Raw genomic sequence first — 14,933 nt, 5'->3', positions numbered from 1 at the left:
AATTACGATCAATTAATTATTTATTAATTTAAGTTAATTAATTATCAATTTTGAATTATTACTTAATTGAATTAATTAATTCAGATTTGATAAAGTTAATTGAGATCCATTAGGATCTATTAAATAAATTTTGAAATAATTAATTTAAAATAAATAATTATTGAATTTCATATTTAATTTATGTTTAAATTTATGTTTTATTTAATGTTTTAGTTAAGTTAAAGTTTAGTTAAGTTTTAATGATGTTTAATGTTTAGTTAATTTTTTTATTAAATTTTAATTTAATTTAAAGTTTAATTTAATTCAAAATTTAATTTAATTTAAATTTTAATTAAATTTAATTTTAGTTTAATTAAATTTAAATTTAATCTTAACTCAATTTAATTTAGTTTAATTAAATTTAAATTTAATTTTAATTTTAATTTAATTTTAATTTAACCTTAATCATCTCACTCGATCTATGTTTTTAATTAAGGGCGTCCTATACTTTTATGAGATGATTTATATTTTAAATTTTATTTTAAAGATAGTTTGACTTAATGTTAGATTCAGGATTAACTGTAATTAATTAAATGTATATTTCAAAAATTAACTTCCAGGCTGTGACGAAGCACATGGTTCTATCAGAGCAATGACCACTTATAGACAATTTTTTTTTAAGAAATTGGCCATTTATTTTTTTTTATTGATAAACCTTAGTCTAATTAGTTTAAGATATGACGAGGTAATTTTAGTTGGTTTCACTTAACTAAGTAGACCAAAAAGGGTACGTCTTACCCTACTTGACTTCTTAGACCAAGCTTCCTTAATGTACTAATATCTCACCCCACCCTGGTACTAGGTTGGACAAGAGTCAAATTATCTTTTTAACCTAGTCCTAATTATCCAATTGGGTAGACTGTATTTTTGAGGTGACAATTAATTTGGTGCCTTGGTAGCTATCCAAATATGTGTCACAAATAGACTCCCAAATTAATGGAATGATCGAAAACCCACAACTACACAAGAAAATATTTTAGTATAAGAGCCGAGTTAAATTTTTCGAGGATCATGCTAGAAATATGATTGTCTTGGATTTAGAACACTATTTTTGGGTTTTCTAGTTATCAAAATGTGGTTTGAAGTTTGAAGAAACTCTTGAATTTAAAATTAAATTGCAAACAAATGAATTAGTTCAATAAACCAAAATCTATTTTGCTGCAAACTTGAATTCTAAACAAACAAGAATCTGACTCTACTAACTGAATTGAAAATGAGCAAAAATCAACCTAATTCCAGTGATAAAACTTATCAATGACTGAATTAATCTAAAACAACTAGAGAACGGATTTTTAGCTACCAGAAATTATTATAAAACAACTTCTACTTAACCCACTAAACTTACCTACTGAAAACCTAAGAACAGAATTGCTGCTTACGCATTGCATAACACAACTCCACAAAAGCTTAACACTACGCCTAATTAATTGAATTAGAAATTAATAAATCTATTAAACTAACTAAAATCTATTAAACTGACTAACTTATCATCTAATGGTTTGCTAAAATAGAAATCACTAACAAGAACTTAGAATACAGAATTTGCAGAAATTTCTACTGAACTAAACAGAACAGAACAGAGCAGTGAAGAACAAAATTGTGCGGTAAAAAGAATTAACAGCGAATCTATACTATGAAGTGACAAATTCAGATTCAATTGCAAAAACAGAAAGATCTATTCTAAAGAATCAAGTTGCAATTAAACTAAACATCCATACAATCTAAATCTCAGACCAAATCTTCTCCTCCTTGCCATCGCACAAGGAACCGCAGAGAACACTCCAACTATTGTCGGAATGGCGCCCTCTAGCTCCAAGCTCAATGTAGATTCACTCAATTAACCATAGAAATCTTCAACGAAACCATGAACTCTGAAATCGCGCATTGTTGGACTCTGGTTCACTGGCGTCGGAATCGCAAGGCTGGAAGGAGTGCTACGAAGGATGAATCGCTGTCAGAAATGGACCAGGATCACTGGAGGAACGCCGCCGATGATTCTGTGAAGAAGTGGGAACTCAAACCAGAAGAACGCCGCCGGTCTGATGAGAAAATCGTGATCCGTAGCTACAGTGTTCCGCCCACAGAATTGGCTCACTGGAGACGTCCAATGGTCGGAAGTTGGTCGTCGGATGCTGAGGACCTCCACGCCAATGAAGAAGAGTTGATCCGCAGATTTGGATGCAGAGAGGAGCGAGCGATTGAACGCCGAGAGAAACGGTATGATGAACAGTAGCGCAAGTTCACTGTTCATCGTGCCAGATTTTTGATTAAATACTTAGGGTTTTGGCTCAAATTGAGGTGTGACTTGGGTTCAGGTTCAGTTGGGTTCTAGGTTTGGTTAAGCCCACAAGTGGTTTTGCACAACTTCACTTGGTTAAATAGACCAATTCTTCATTTGAATAATGACCCCTTTAGTACCCTACAAAATTAACTTCAAATAATGAGGAATAAATCATGCATTAGAAGGAAAAACATCATAAAGCTCATGAAGACTTTGTTTGGTAAACATGATCAAAATTGAAAATTAAAATGTGCAAATATATAAAGATCACCACAAATTAACCCAAAAGTAATGTCTCCATTCATAGCTTATCAAATTCCCCACACTTATTCTTACACGCCTCGTGCAAGTGAGCTAACTAAAGTAACAACTAAGATGGTACCTCCTTCTCTTAACTATTCTAAATCATGTTCCAAAAAATAAAGAAAGGAAGTTACCTGAAATTATCAAGTTTCATAAACTCAAACATTCCTGCACTCTATTCTTACCTTTGTTCAACACTTAATAATTTCATCCATCATGAATAGAATGATAATGATAACATTTCTAATTCTCACAATGTAATTTGAAGTGGCTCTCATCCTAATCTCAATTCTTGCTATGGTAGAGATCACTCAAACTACTCATAGCAAAACCACTACCATAAGCTTGCTTCTCATCTAATTTTTACCTCCATCATAGATGTCAAGATGCAAAATTATGAAATTTACAAACTTTGTATAGGAGAACAAAGTAAGATGTGAATGAAAGAATTAATGCTGAGAAGGAAAATAAAAAGACAAATTTTCAAAGGATAAGTAGAAGACATGGAACCAAGATGTTATGTAATGATGCATTCCGGTCCAGCATGAAATTCTGCATTTCTTCTTTCACTGTATCTTGTTGCTGATTTGATATGAAAACATACCAATCTGCACTCATCCTATAATTCCCACTTCATTTCTAGCATTTAGCTTATCCATTCAGTGTAGATTAGATAGCCTTATATTTTTTTTCTTATCTTCAAATCCTTAATTTACAACACCAATCTCTCTTCCTCTTGTTTCAGTTAGCAACTAAAATTATGTTTCTGCAAATTCTTAGCTATAGATTCTTCAAAGTCCTCAATTGAATATGAAATTCTTTGATTTGGTTCATCACATGCTCTGAATTACATCCATTCCTCATCAACACTTTAAAATCCTGATAACTTATAGCTACTGCACAATGATGATATGATTCTGTCCTTTAGTTTGCTGATTCTATTTCAATACATTTCAGCCAAATTTTCCTAGCGAGTAAACCTTGGAAGAAAATTCATTAAATAATGAATCAAGTTTGATTTAATTTCATTCATTTCAGATTAGAATAGCAAGAAAACTTTGCACAAATCAGCAATTACCTATGGCACAAAACTGGACTTTATTAGAATCAGAATTCACTTCCACTTGTAGCTGCATATTTCTTTCTTTCATTTTTTTTAACTTCCTCTTCTGCATTTGACCGATAGTAAGTCTTAAGCTCTTTTCCTGCAATGACACAAAAATTCAGCTTGTACTTTAACTTCCTACTGCTTCAATTACAGTCCAATACCAAAGCTGCAGATTTAGTTCAATCTTCAGTTTCCAACTTTATTTTCCTGTTTGGTATCAAATTTCTTGTCTAAAAGTCTTGTAAACTCTTGAACTCCAATTTGCACAGCAAATTGCTGATTTCAGTTTCTTCATATTCTGGACTTTGTATCAATTTATCACTGTTTATTCCCAGAAAACTTCAATACTTCTTCATCTTGTCTCTTAAGACCCTTTACAATGCATATCCGAGAGCTTTCCAGTTTCCAGCAGCTCTAACTCATCACAATTCTCTTCCCAAATTGGCACAGAAATGCGACATTACTTGTGCTGTGTAATTCTGCATTTTCTGAATTCTGACTCTTTGTCTATTTTTGTCATCTCAGCAAATATTCCTTTTTGTTTTCATTTGTTCCATTCAAAGTTTAGATTACAATTTTGAATGAAGTATTACTCACAACTTGAAATCCATCTCTGCCTTCTTTTAGTCTTCTCATCATCCGATATCATCCTTCACTGCTATCAAATATCATTGCTCTTCCATCATTTCAATAGAATACAACTTGTAGAAGTTAATGATACCAGAATTCCTTTTGTTGCTTCACGTTACAAAACTTCATGTAAGCTTCTCCTTTTCCTGAAATCATTTCTGAATTTTTGATACTCCATTCATTCCAAATTCTCTGAATTTGCACAACTTCAATTTTTTTCAGAATTGCCCAGTTATGCATTTATCTCACAGAATTATGAAATTACTACTTCCTCACTTCAAGCTTCAACAATTCATTTCCATAGAACTTTTCAATCATTAAATCAAATGATAGCTTGATTTCCATCTTGTTTCAGCTTTAGTAGGTCAATTAAAAAGCTTACTATAATTTCAGAATTCCAACAACTTGGTACTATCAAAATCCTGTCCAGCAGATTTGTAAAGAAATGGAAACAACACTTGATACTATGTTCAAGTGCTTCATTGATGAAATAATACCTTCATATTCCAGCTTTGCACTTCAATTCTGTAGATTTCCAAAGCTCTATAAAAGACCATCATAGTATCAGTTTCCAAAATTCCAAGTTGTTCACAATACTTCTAATCATAATTCAAATGTATCAATTATTGGAATAAGACACACACACAACCAACAACTTCCACTGAGCTTCCTCTATCCCTGCAGAATTCACTTCCTCCACCAAAACAAAAAAAAAACTCAATCAAAGACTAAACACCTCCCCCACACTTAATCTTTTGTCCATCCTGGCCAAAATAAAATCATCACATAATATCCAAGGTAACCACATCCAAAGAAATAAGACATGAGAAAAGAATAAGGATATGATGATTCATGACAAGAAAAATAGCAAAGATAGTTGTGGGCAATATGATAATGGAGTAAACTTCATAAAGATGACTCAATACTGTTCCAGTGGTATTAAACAGATTTAAAGCAAGTTCTAGAATGAAATAAGCCACAAGTGCATCACTCAAATAGGCTCAAACCTCACTAGGTAAATAAAAGTTATCATATCATTCCATCAATCAAGAATCCATCACTTAGTATTAACCTCATGCAATCCTAGAGTTCATTCATGTCACAAAGTCTCTAAACTCAATAATCAAATTTAACATTCCTTTCCAAATCTCTAAAAATGATACAAGGAATTGTCAAAAGGAGGAAGTACCATTTATTCCTAAAATAAAGAATACCAAACTTAAGGAAATGGTAATTACAATGAGCATAAAACTTAAAGTCCGAAATAATGATCATGTAAGCATAAAAACTACTAATGAGACTAAAAATTTATTAATGTAAAAAGAGAATTCAAAATGAAACCGAACTTTATCTAAAGAAATAAGAAGACCACTAGAATACTAAAATTTATTCATTTTCAAAGTAAAAAAAAAAAGATAGAGTGAGGCTCCCCTTTAACTCAGGTAGATAGCATCCATATGGTCCATTTCCTCCACCACCAAACCATTAACTCCTTCATGAAACTTATTAAGCCTATGCCCATTCACTTTAAAAATCCGGCCAGTAGACATTTCCTAAATCTCAACCACTCCATAAGAGAAAACGTTAGTAACACAAAAAGACCCTTCCCATCTAGATCTCAACTTACCTTTTATCAATTCGAGACGAGACCTATATAGAAGTACTTTGTCACCAATTTGGAATTCCTTCACCTCAATTTGTTTATCATGAAATCTTTTGGTCTTTTCCTTATAAATCCGTGAGTTTTCATAGTCTTCCAACCTAATCTCTTCCAGTTCTTGAAGTTGCAATTTCCTTTCTTCTCCAACCGTACTATTATCAAAGTTGCATGCTTTAACTGGCCAATATGCCCTATGCTCAATCTCCACTGGTAGATGACAAGCTTTTCCATACACAATCATGTAAGGAGGCATTCCTATAGGGGTCTTGAAAGCAGTCCTATAAGCCCACAGTGCATCATCAAGTCTTTTGCTCCAGTTCTTTCTATCTGGTCCCACAGTCTTTTCAAGAATTACTTTGACTTCCCTGTTAGACACCTCTGCTTGCCCATTTGTCCGAGGGTGATAAGATGTAGAAATTTTGTGTGTAACCCCATACTTATGTAGCAAAGCTTTCATGTGTCTGTTACAAAAATGAGACCCTTGATCACTTATGATCGCCCTGGGTACTCCAAACCATGCAGCTATAGAAGCTGCTCATCCCTGAAATCATCATCAATAGTCGTATGATCCAAGTCTCCTTCAATTCTACTCAAGTGATCTGCGACCAAGTTCTCCTTCCCACTTCTATTACGTATCTCTACGTCAAATTCTTGAAGCAGAAGCATCCATCTGATTAACCTAGGCTTTGCATCTGGCTTCTTGAGGAGGTATTTCAAAGCTGCATGATCAGAAAATACAATCACATGAGAACAAAGTAGAAATGATCTGAACTTGTCTAAAGCAAAAACAATAGAAAGAAGCTCTTTTTCTGTCATGGTGTAGTTTGCTTGAGCTGAATCTAAGGTCTTGGAAGCATAGTAAATAATGTGTGGTGCTCCCTCCACTCTCTGTGCCAGTACAGCTCCCACTGCATAGTCTAAAGCATCGCACATCAACTCAAAAGTTTGGGACCAATCTGAGGGTCTAATAATAGGTGTTGAAATAAGAGCTTCCTTTAATCTGTCAAAAGCCTCTTAACAACTCTGATCAAAATGAAACATAACACCCTTCTGAAGCAACTGAGACAATGACAAAGTAATCTTACTGAAGTCCCTAATAAATCTCCTATAGAATCCTGCATGGCCAAGAAAAGCTCAAACATCCCGCACGCATGCGGGGTAAGATAAAGAAGATATAGTGCTAATTTTAGTAGGATCTACCTCAATGCCCTTACTAGAGACTATATGACCTAAAACAATGTCATGCTTTACCATAAAGTGACACTTTTCAAAATTTAGAACCAAATTAGTGTCAATACATCTACTCAAGACTCGAGATAAATTTTCCAAACATGCATCAAAAGATGAGCCATAAACAGAAAAATCATCCATGAATACTTCCATGCAATGCTTTAATAAATCACCAAAAATACTCACCATGCATCGCTGAAAAGTTCCTGGAGCATTGCATAGTCCGAATGACATCCGACGATATGCGAATGTACCAAAAGGGCAAGTGAAGGTAGTCTTCTCCTGGTCCTCTGGGTCAATGTAAATATGAAAATAACCAGTATAACCATCGAGGAAGCAATAATGTGACTTGCCTGCTAGCCATTCTAACATCTGATCAATAAAGGGCAAGGGGTAATGGTCCTTTCAACTCACTTGGTTCAGCTTCCTGTAGTTCACACAAACTCTCCAAGAATTGTTCACTCTCGTGGGCACCAATTCATTCTCTTCATTAGTTACCAATGTCACCCCTGATTTCTTTGGAACCACATGGATGGGACTTATCCATTTACTGTCAGAAATTGGATAAATAATATTTGCCTGTAAGAGTCTAGTCACCTCTTTCTTTACGACGCCCAAGATCAAAGGGTTAAGTCGCCTCTGTGGCTGTCTCACTGGTTTCACATCCTCCTCCAAATAAATCCTATTCATGCAAATAGAAGGACTAATCCCAGGAATGTCTGCCAGAGTCCATCCAATGACCTTTCTATGTTGTCTCAGAATCTTTAACAATCTTTCCTCTTGATCTGATTTCAAATTATGAGCTATAATGACAGGTAGCTACTGATTCTCTCCTAAATAAGCATATTTCAAATGTTGAGGCAATGACTTCAACTCTTCCTATTTCTGGTCAACAGAAGGTGATCCTAGGGGTAGAGCTTCTCCTAAGCAATCCCCTACGCATAATTCTTCTTCCCTGAGCAATTCTAGGGGTAATGCTTCTCCTAAGCAATCCCCTACGCATTCACTTGAGCTAACATCTGCTCCCACATCCAAGATATCCTCCAACAATGCAGAAATTCATTCCCTTGATCAACTTCAATAATATCTGAATCAGTTTCCAAAGAGAAATCCATGCCATTCAGCTCCTCTGAGATATCCAAGCTAAGTATAGAATGATCCTCTTTAGGATGCTTCATAGCCTCAAAAATGCTGAAACAAATCACTGTAGTTCATGGACAGAGTTCCTGCATGTACATTAATGTTTGTTCTCACAATCTTCAAGAATGGATGTCCAAGAATAAGTGGAGACCTGCTTGCAAGCACATCACCCTCCATATCTAAGATATAAAAATCTGCAGGAAAAATTAACTCCTTCACTTTCACCAATACATCCTCTACCAAACCAATTGGGTGTGCTTGACTTCGATTAGCTAATTGAATCACTGCACCTATAGGTTGCAGAGGTCCAATTCTTAATGATTGAAAAACTGATTTCAGCATCACATTTATAGAGGCTCCAAGATCTAACATTGCATCCTCAAAAATACAATCTCCTATAACACAAGGTACTGTGAAAACTCCTGGATCTTCACATTTCTGAGGAACTGGCTGAAGTAATGCTGAGACGTTTTTCCCCATACTAATCAATTCATTTCTCTTCAATTTCTTCTTGTGCACACAAAGATCCTTGAGGAATTTGGCATATTTTGGAATTTGTTTGATCATGGTTAGCAAAGGCACATTCACTTCAACCTTGCTGAATAACTTCACCAAATCTTGATATTCTCTAGCCTTTTCTTCCTCTATATCTTTTTTTGGTTGTATACTTCTTCGAGGGAAGGGTAGAGGAATAGAGGGCTCGGCTACTTACTGGTGAAGATTCTTGTCCAAATTCTGTACTAAGTTGAAGCTGAATGGGTAACTGCTGTTGAATTAAATTCCAAGCCGAAATCTGCTCTATCAGATTAAGTAAGTTCTGAAGTTGCAGGTTGAGTAAAATGTAGCCGATCAGCTCCAGAAATTCCATTCTATGCAGAATCTATTTGCTCTTGAATTGCTGGAAAATTCTGGAACTTTTGTGAGGTTGAATCTGCAGCTAGACTGGGTGAAATCTGCTGGGATCTAGCTAATAAATTCTGAGTCAGATCTGAAATTGTTTTACCACTTCGAAGAGTTAATGCACTTACATTTCCCTTAGGATTTGGAGTAGGTTGTGAAGGTAATTACCTAGATCCTTGGTTCTGCATCTGATTAATGTTACTAGCCAGCTGCCCAATCTGTCTTTCAATGTTTTGCAATGTTGTATTAGTCCTCTGCTGGTGTTGCTGCTGTTGCAACATTTGTTGCTGCTGTTGCAACATTTGCTGCATCAAATCCTCTATTTTTGAACTTCTATAGCTATTCTGAAATTGCATTGATCTTGAGCTTGAAGAAGATGCCAATGGCTGCTGAAATTGGTGCTGGTTTGCATTATTTGGTTGCTGAAAATTCTGCCCAGGTTGTTGAAGCTGCTAAAAATTGGTTTGTTGATTCTGTGGGTTCTGAAATTGTAGTTGAATTGCAACATTAGACTACTGAAAATTCTGAAATGGTTGTAATTGCTGAGATTGGTTGAAATTTTACTGAAATTGTGGTTGCTGAAATTGCTAAAACTATTGAGAATGAACTACTGGATGATTCTGAAAATGATGCTGATTATGTTGATGTTGATTCTGTTGATGATGGAATGATGACTGATTAAACTGACTTTGTGGTGGTTGTTGATAAAATGTGTTCCCATACCTTAAATTAGGGTGATCCCTTCATCCCGGATTGTAAGTTGAAGAATTGGGATCATATTTGTGTTGTTGATATTGAGGTCTTGAAATGACTGCAACATATTCATCTTGATGTAGGTTAGGATAATAATCCGAAGAGTGATCTTGGCTTGAACAAATTCCACATACTTTCATCATTGGTAAAGGAAAATTTGAAACTTGATAAGAATTTTGCAATGCCATTTGCTTCACTAGAGAGGTCAACTCTTGCAGATTGTTTCTTATTTCTTATTGCTTAGTTGAAACCAAATGAGTTTCATTAACCACTCTAGTTCCAAGAGCTCTACTCCCAAATTGCTGTGAATTTTCCGCCATATTTGAAATAAGCTCTCTTGCTTGATTTGGAGTCTTATTCACCAAAGCTCCTCCAGCTACTGCATCTATCATAGTTCTATCCATGAGAAGTAGTCCCTCATAAAAATATTGAATAAGAAGTTGATCACTGATTTGATGTTGTGGACAACTCGAACACAGCTTCTTGAATCTCTCCCAATAATCATAAAGAGTCTCTCCCACTACTTGCTGAATTCCATAAATACTCTTCCTAGTTGTAGTCCTAGAAGTTGGGAAAAATTTCTCCAAAAATGCTCTCTTCATATCAATCCAACTTGTAATGTATCCAACTAGAAGGTAGTATAGCCAATCTTTAGCTGCTCCCGTCAAAGAGAATGGAAAAGCCCTCAACTTAATGTCTTCTTCTGAAATCCCCTGTGGTTTCATGGTCGAACAAACAACATGGAATTCATGTAGATGTCGGTTGGGATCTTCTCCTGATAAACCTTGAAATTTGGGAAGCAGATGGATAAGTCCTGATCTGAGTTCAAAATCTCCTGCCAAATCTGGATAAGTGATGCATGAATACTCATATGCCACATCTGGAGCTGCAATCTCTTTCATGGTTCGATTGCTTTCTGTTATTTGATTATCCATGTTTAAAGAACTACTTTCAAGAATTCTTGTTGATCTAGCTTGTCTCCTCAAGGCCCAAAAGGTCCTCTCAATCTCCGGGTCAAGTTCAAGCAATGTTGCAAAGGAAGACCTAGTCATGCAAGCAAATCCACAATAAAAATTTTAGTTGATAGTCAACAAAATCAATGAAACTTAAGCTGAGAAAAAGAAAATCATTCACAATCCAAAACAAAAAAATTCTAACAAGGTATGTTCCCCGGCAACGACGCCAAAATTTGGTAGCTATCCAAATGTGTGTCACAAATAGACTCTCAAATTAATGTAATGATTGAAAACCCACAACTACACAAGGAAATGTTTTAGTATAAGGGCCAAGTCGAATTTTTCGAGGATCATACTAGAAATATGATTGTCTTGGATTTAGAATACTATTTTTGGGTTTTCTAGTTATCAAAATGTGATTTGACGTTTGAAGAAACTCTTGAATTTAAAATTAAATTACAAACAAATGAATTAATTCAATAAACCAAAATCTATTCTGCTGCAAACTTGAATTCTAAACAAACAAGAATATGACTCTACTAACTGAATTGAAAATGAGCACAAATCAACCTAATTCCAGTGATAAAACTTATCAACGACTGAATTAATCTAAAACAACTAGAGAATGGATTTTTAGCTACTAGAAATTATTATAAAACTACTTCTACTTAACCCACTAAACTTACCTACTGAAAACCTAAGAATAGAATTGCTGCTTACACATTGCAGAACACAACTCCACAAAAGCTTAACACTACGCCTAATTAATTGCATTAGAAATTAATAAATCTATTAAACTAACTAAAATCTATTACTGACTAACTTATCATCTAATGGTTTGCTAAAACAGAAATCACTAACAAGAACTTAGAATCCGGAATTTGCAGAAATTTCTACTAAACTATACAGAATAGAACAGAGCAGGGAAGAACAAAATTGTGCAGTAAAAAAGAATTAACAGCGAATCTATACTATGAAGTGAAAAATTCAGATTCAATTGCAAAAACATTAAGATCTATTCTAAAGAATCAAGCTGCAATTAAACTAAACATCCCTACAATCCAAATCTTAGACCAAATCTTCTCCTCCTTGCCGCCGCACAAGGAACCACAGAGAATGCTCCAACTAGTGTCGAAATGGCACCCTCTAGCTCCAAGCTCAACGCAGATTCACTCAATTAACCATAGAAATCTTCAACGAAACTGTGAACTTTGAAATCGCACACTGTTGGACTCCGGTTCACTAGCGCCAGAATTGCAAGGCTGGAAGGAGTGCTACGAAGGATGAATCGCTATCGGAAATGGACCAGGATCACCGGAGGAACGCCGCCGATGATTCTGTGAAGGAATGGGAACTCAAACCAGAAGAACACCGCCGGTCTGATGAGAAAATCGTGATCCACAGCTACAGTGTTCCACCCACAGAATTGGCTCGCTGGAGACGCCCGATGGTCGGAAGCTGGTCGCCAGATGCTGAGGACCTCCACGCCGATAAAGAAGAGTTGATCCGCAGATCTGGATGCAGAGAGGAGCGAGCGATCGAACGCCGAGAGAAACGGCATGATGAACAGTAGCGCAAGCTCACTGTTCATCATGCCAGATTTTTGATTAAATACTTAGGATTTTGGCTCAAATTGAGGTGTGACTTGGGTTCAGGTTCAGTTGAGGTCAGTTGGGGTCTAGTTTCGGTTAAGCCCACATGTGGTTTGGCACAACTTCACTTGGTTAAATAGACCAATTCTTCATTTGAATAATGACCCCTTTGGTACTCTACAAAATCAACTTCAAATAATGAGGAATAAATCATGCATTAAAAGGAAAAACATCATAAAGCTCGTGAAGACTTTGTTTGGTAAACATGACCAAAATTAGAAATTAAAATACGCAAATATATAAAGATCACCATAAATTAACCCAAAAGTAATGTCTCCATTCATAGCTTATCATGCCTCTACCTGAATCATAGAATCTCTATTTTAAGTTTTAAGTATTTTAATTGAGTTAAATCTAGATTTAATGAATTTTAATTTATGTTTCTGATTTAGATTAGGTTTGTTATTATTTTTATTGATTAATTTTATAATAAAATATATTTGATTATATCTTGGTTTTTTATTTAGATTTGGCTTAGATTTGTAATCAAGTCTAGATTTAGTGAGTTGGTAAGATTATTAATTATCTTTTCTAGTTTATAAATTTTATTTTTCAAAAGATTATTTTATTTTTTTAATTTTCTAAATCTTGAATATGAATTTTTAAAGATTAAAGAATTATTTTCTAAATTGTGTTTTGGTTTCAATTAGTTAATTTATTTGGTTGAGCATGCATATCTAATTGTTGAGGAAAATCTAAACTAGAACAATAATGATTATCTAAGTTATTAATATGCATTGAAAAAAAAGGTTTTCATGTACTGTAAACTTACAAACTTTTGCTCTTCTGGATCCTTGGGTCTTCTTTTTGGACATTGATGTTTATAGTGACCATTTTTCTGCACTTGAAGTATTGGATGTGCTCTTTCCCTTTCTAGACTTTTGATACCGATTTCTCCTTTACCTCTGGTTGTGTGGTTTGAGTCTTACAAGTAGATCACTTACTGTTGTAATGTCCTCTTTCACTACATTTAAAACATGTTATATGATCTTTAACTATTAACTTTACTAATTTACTTTTTGAATCCTCATTAGGATTGTCTTCCTTGTCCATCATTGTATCAGATTTGGACTTTTGTTCTGATTCAAATATAAATCCTTCTACCTCCTCCTTAGCCATTAATACCATGAAGCTGGTCTGATTCTCCTAAGTCTAATTCTAAGGATGACTCCAGGGATTCAAACTCAGACTTGAGCTTGAGTTTGACTTGATCTTCCAGTTGTGATAGATCCTTGAGATGTTTATTTAGCTAGGTCCAAAAGTCGAAGGCGTATTTGAACTCTCCAATTCTACATAAAATTTTATTAGGTAATAATTTTAAAATTAAACTAATTATATTTTAGTTTGCTTCCGAATTTTAGGTAAATCTCTTCAACACCATGCCGCAGTCGAAGTCGCCCATCATAATGAAGCACTCCATCTAACACTTCCATATTTTGAAGTAGTTTGTTTCGTATGGTGGATATTCATAAATCCTTTGTCCTTCTTAATAAGATATCGATATACTCACAAGAGATATAGACACTAAACAATTTCCAAGACTTTGTCTTGGGATTAGTAGTGCTGGAGAAAATAAAGTTTAGGCTCGAATGGTGTTACACTAATTTTGAGTAGTTTGAGGAAATCACAACGACAAAATTATCATAAAAGGTAATTATACCAATTCAGACAAATTCGAAAAACTTAAAACCAAAAAAGTGAAGCAGAAGAAAAACAACAGAAAATAAACCCCCTACTTGATTGGTGGTTGCACCAATTCAGAGCTAACAGGGCTTTGATACCACTTGTAGATCGGTGCACACGTGAGAGGGGTGAATCACATTGATCCGGTGGTAAGGTGGGGCTCGTCCGACAGAAGGTCAAAGTGTTCAACGTCCTAGGCAGGAGTCCGATCGGGCGAACTACCTTCCCGATCAGCAGGAAGAGTAACCGGTTCAACACTTCAACAGCTCGGTCAGACACCAAGCTTCCGACGCTCATAAAGCTCAAAGCAGAGAGGGACGAAGGCCGAGTGACCATCCTGCTCAACTAAGCAGTGGACGCGGCCTCAACCCGGCAGACAGGGCTCCCTCGTTCAGCCGGGCGGAGCCAGATAGCAGATCATTGGCCGAGCAGACGCTCGACCCAACCATTATATCACCTAGGCGATAGACTGGTCGAGCGGCTCTCTCGCCCGACCCAATAAAAGACAAAAAGGGCAGTTGACGATAGCTTCCTAGGGGCCAGTGTCATCGACAGGTGGCATGGTCGGCGGCATGGTCAGACAGAGAATCGTACGGTG

At 35.5% G+C, this 14,933-nt stretch overlaps 1 long non-coding RNA gene across 4 annotated transcripts; it reads right to left on the bottom strand.

Moving 5' to 3' along the window:
- Window positions 1–1,668: 1,668 nt before the first annotated feature.
- Window positions 1,669–12,576, bottom strand: LOC121980330. Of its 4 annotated transcripts, none has more exons than XR_006111495.1 (4): window positions 10,015–12,576; window positions 7,438–9,773; window positions 3,702–5,125; window positions 1,669–2,458 (listed from the first exon to the last, which is right to left on the bottom strand). It is a non-coding gene; the product is annotated as an uncharacterized LOC121980330 (long non-coding RNA). The 4 variants fall into 4 exon arrangements; XR_006111493.1 differs by having other exon boundaries at window positions 7,438–11,088; window positions 12,059–12,576; XR_006111492.1 differs by having other exon boundaries at window positions 7,438–12,576.
- Between the last annotated feature and the right edge of the window lie 2,357 nt (window positions 12,577–14,933).

This window comes from Zingiber officinale, chromosome 5A, assembly GCF_018446385.1.
Source record: "Zingiber officinale cultivar Zhangliang chromosome 5A, Zo_v1.1, whole genome shotgun sequence".
NCBI classification, from domain to species: Eukaryota; Viridiplantae; Streptophyta; class Magnoliopsida; order Zingiberales; family Zingiberaceae; genus Zingiber; species Zingiber officinale.
Note: the sequence above shows the minus strand (reverse complement) of the source record. Positions and strands in the feature narration are given on the sequence as shown.